This window comes from Sapajus apella, unplaced genomic scaffold (genome assembly GCF_009761245.1).
Source record: "Sapajus apella isolate SASKATOON/1434 unplaced genomic scaffold, GSC_monkey_1.0 scaffold1915, whole genome shotgun sequence".
Taxonomy (NCBI): domain Eukaryota; kingdom Metazoa; phylum Chordata; class Mammalia; order Primates; family Cebidae; genus Sapajus; species Sapajus apella.
In genome coordinates, this window is record NW_022438841.1 from 4,255 (window position 1) to 8,579 (window position 4,325).

Consider the following 4,325-nt stretch of genomic DNA (forward strand, 5'->3'; position numbering starts at 1 on the left):
TTTTTTTTTTTTTTTTTTTGTTTGAGATGGAGTTTCGCTCTTGTTACCCAGGCTGGAGTGCAATGGCGCGATCTCGGCTCACCACAACCTCCGCCTCCCAGGTTCAGGCAATTCTCCTGCCTCAGCCTCCTGAGTAGCTGGGATTACAGGCACACACCACCATGCCCAGCTAATTTTTTGTAGTTTTAGTAGAGACGGGGTTTCACCATGTTGACCAGGATGGTCTCGATCTCTTGACCTCGTGATCTACCCACCTCAGCCTCCCAAAGTGCTGGGATTACAGGCTTGAGCCACCGCGCCCGCCGGGATCTTCGATGATACCTGGGAGATCCAGGAGCTGGATCTTGGCACCTTTGTATCTGATGACACCAGGCACGGTGGTCAGAGCAGTGAATTCATAGGCTGCTACCTCAGAATACACCCCTGCCAGGTTACTGAGCAGTGTTGACTTCCCCACAGATGGAAAACCAACAAATCCAATTCGAGCATCACCTGTCTTGGCCACATCAAAACCTTCTCCTGGACCTCTACCACCACCACCCTTTGGAGTAATGAGTTCTCGACGAAGCTTAGCAACACGAGCCTTAAGCAGCCCTAAGTGATGTGCTGTGGCCTTGTTCTTTTGAGTCCGAGCCATCTCAGCTTCTATCTCCGCCATCTTAGCTAAGGTGCTGCTCATCCTGGCGAGTCCCCTGTGGCCTCCACACTGACTGTCTCTCTTCACACACACATGGGCAAACTGCCCTTTTTTTTTTTTTTTTGAGATGGAGTCTCACTATGGCCCAGGCTAGAGTGCAATGGCACGATCTCAGCTCACTGCAATCTCTGCCTCCTGGGTTCAAGTGATTTGCCTGCCTCAGACTCCTGAGTAGCTGGGACTACAGGCGCCCATCACCACGCCTGGCTAATTTTTTGTATTTTAGTAGAGATGGGGTCTCACCATGGCCAGGATGGTTTTGATTTCCTGACTTCCTGATCCTCTCAGCTTGGCTCCCAAAGTGCTGGGATTACAGGCAAAAGCCACAGTACTGGGACCTATCCTTTCTGATAGACATTTAGATGATTTACAATTGTTCGCCTTTGTGAAACATAATGCAAGTATTTTATTTACACGGACACAATTCAGCCTTCAGAGCCTATGCACTTGCTTTTTCTTAAGCCTGCAATCTTTCTCCGGCTTCCTCCTTTTTCAGATCTACTCAATGTGGTCTTCCTTGATTGCTGAATTCAAAATTACAATTCTGGTCAGGTGCAGTGGCTGACGCCTGTAATCACAGGTACTTGGGAGGCTGAGATACAAGAATTGATTGAACCTGAGCAGGTTGCCGTGAGCCAAGATTGCACTACTGCACTACAGCCTGGGCGACAGCAAAAACGAACAGGCTGGGTGGGTGTGGTGGCTCACGCCTGTAATCCCAGCATTTTGGGAGGCCGAGGCAGGTAGATCACCTGAGGGTCGGGAGTTCAAGACCAGCCTAGCCAACCTGGTGAAATTCTGTCTCTTCCTTTTTTTTTTTTTTTTTTTTTTAATAAGACGGACTTTCGCTCTTGTTACCCAGGCTGGAGTGCAATGGCACCATCTCGGCTCACCGCAACCTCCGCCTCCTGGGTTCAGGCAATTCTCCTGCCTCAGCCTCCTGAGTCGCTGGGAATACAGGCATGCACCACCATGCCCAGCTAATTTTTTGTATTTTTAGTAGAGACGGGGTTTCACCATGTTGACCAGGATGGTCTCGATCTCTTGACCTCGTGATCCACCCGCCTCGGCCTCCCAAAGTGCTGGGATTACAGGCTTGAGCCACCGCGCCTGGCTGTGTCTCTTCTAAAATATATGTGTTGGGATTATAGGCGTGAGCCACTGCGCCCGGCTCTTTTTAAATTTTTATTTATTTTATTTATTTTTTAAAAAATATAGAGACAGGTTTTCACCATGTTGGCCAGGCTGGTCTTGAACTCCTGACCTCAGGTGATCCACCCGCCTCGGCCTCCCAAAGTGCTGGGATTACAGGCTTGAGCCACCGTGCCCGGCCTTTTTTTTTTTTTTTTTTTAGATTTTGAGACAGTCTCACTCTGTCGCCAGGCTGGAGTGCAGTGGTACAATCTCGGCTCACTGCAACCTCCGCCTCCTGGGTTCAAGCAATTCTCCTTCCTCAGCCTCCAAAGTAGCTGGGACTACAGGCATGTGCCACCACGCCCAGCTAATTTTTGTATTTTTTTTTTTTTTTTAAATTTTTTGAGACGGAGTTTCGCTCTTGTTACCCAGGCTGGAGCGCAATGGCACGATCTCGGCTCACCGCAACCTCCGCCTCCTGGGTTCAGGCAATTCTCCTGCCTCAGCCTCCTGAGTAGCTGGGATTACAGGCACGCACCACCATGCCCAGCTGATTTTTTGTATTTTTAGTAGAGATGGGGTTTCACCATGTTGACCAGGATGGTCTCGATCTCTTGACCTCGTGATCCACCCACCTCGGCCTCCCAAAGTGCTGGGATTACAGCTTGAGCCACCGCGCCCGGCCTATTATTATTATTATTATTAATTTATTTTTTTTTTTTTGAGACAGAGTTTCGCTCTTGTTACCCAGGCTAGAGTGCAATGGCGCGATCTTGGCTCACCGCAACCTCCGTCTCCTGGGTTCAAGCAATTCTCCTGCCTCAGCCTCCCGAGTAGCTGGGACTACAGGCGTGCGCCACCATGTCCAGCTAATTTTTGTATTTTTAGTAGAGACAGGGTTTCACCATGTTGACCAGGATGGTCTCGATCTCTTGACCTTGTGATTCCCCGCCTCGGCCTCCCAAAGTGCTGGGATTACAAGTGTGAGCCACCGCGCCCGGCCTTATTATTTTTTTTAAAGATGGGGTTTCACCATGTTGGCCAGGCTGGTCTTGAACTCCTAACCTCAGGTGATCCACACACCTCGGTCTCCCAAAGTGCTAGGATTACAGGTGTGAGCCACCACCCCCAGCCTCAATACATTTTAAAGTTAATTCAGTTAACTGACAAAAGCCAGGATATACCTATTTTATGATAGTCCTTTTCCTTTTGTTCTTCATGAAAATGATGTTTTTTTTTTTTTTTCCTTTTTTTTTTTTTTTTTTTTTTTTGGAGGCAGGGAGATGGGTCTTGCTATGGTTGCCCAGGATGGCCTCAAACTCCTGGGCTTAAGTGATCCTCATGCCTCAGCCTCCTGAGTAGCTGGGTTGGTGCACACTACTATGCCCACCTAAAAGTCAAGATTTTTTTTGAGGCAGTGTCTCGCCCTGTCACCCAAGCTGAAGTGCAGTGGCTTTACCAAAGCTCACTGCAACCTGAAACTCCTGGGCTCAAACAGTCCTCTTGCCCTAGCCTCTCAAAGTATTAGGATTACAGGTTTGTGCCCAGACTTAAAAATCAAGTTTTGAAGTCAAACTCTCTCTACATTTCTTTCTTTTTATCTAGGTAGAATGTTTCCAACAAGGTATTAACAAGTAAGCTTTTCAAAGCATTGACTCAGAAGGGTCAATTTTTGTCTATAAGATTTATTTCATGGAAGGCAGCTATGCTAATCACTAAACCACCAATGGTTGTATAGGATTTATTACAGGCTGGGCATGGGGTGGCTTATGCCTGTAATCCCCGCACTTTGGGAGGCTGAGGGGGACAGATCACCTGAGGTCAGGAGTTGGAGACCAGCCTGCATAAGATGGTGAAACCCTGTCTCTACTGCAAATATAAAAATTAGCTGGGCATGGTGGCAGGTGTTTGTAATCCCAGTTACTCAGGAGGTTGACCCAAGAGAATCGCTGGAACCTGGAAGAGGTTGCAATGAGCTGAGATCACACCACAGCACTCCAGCCTAGGCAACAAGCTCAAAAAAAAAAAAAAAAGAAAAGAAAGAAAAAAGGGCAGGTGTGTTAGCTCTTGCCTGTAATCCCAGCACTTTGGGAGGCTGAGGCAGGTGGATCACATGAGGTCGCGAGTTCAAGACCAGCCTGAACAACATGGAGATATACAAAAACAAAAAAATATTTATTTAAAATGCCATATTTCTGATTTTTTCCAGCCAAAGTACTTTGTCTGACTGCGGCATTGAAAACACTAGTGCAGTCATCAGTTTGCTCTGCTTGCCAGCCTGGAATCTCTGTTCTTTCTGGGTAGGAGGCAAACTTTATTCATTCTATATGCCTAGATAATAGTGCAAGAATACATTTGTATTAATCAATCATCCAGGAAGGTTAAAAGTTTAGGAATCTCTCAGAACAGCCTAGTTATGCTTATAACATGTGCATAAGAATAAAATCCAGGCCGGGTGCGGTGGCTCAGGCCTGTAATCCCAGCACTTTGGGAG

At 47.4% G+C, this 4,325-nt stretch overlaps 1 long non-coding RNA gene and 1 pseudogene across 2 annotated transcripts in view; one reads left to right on the forward strand and one right to left on the reverse strand.

The window, feature by feature from the left end:
* LOC116547027 overlaps positions 1-738 on the reverse strand; it is a 1,713-nt pseudogene extending 975 nt beyond the window's left edge. Inside the window, exon 1 of the transcript XR_004266912.1 lies at positions 239-738. The product of XR_004266912.1 is annotated as a developmentally-regulated GTP-binding protein 1-like (transcript). The remainder of the gene's footprint in view (positions 1-238) is intronic.
* Positions 1-2,007, forward strand: part of LOC116547028 — a 3,700-nt gene extending 1,693 nt beyond the window's left edge. The window contains exon 3 of the long non-coding RNA XR_004266913.1: positions 1,967-2,007. This is a non-coding gene — a long non-coding RNA (uncharacterized LOC116547028). The remainder of the gene's footprint in view (positions 1-1,966) is intronic.
* Positions 2,008-4,325: the final 2,318 nt, after the last annotated feature.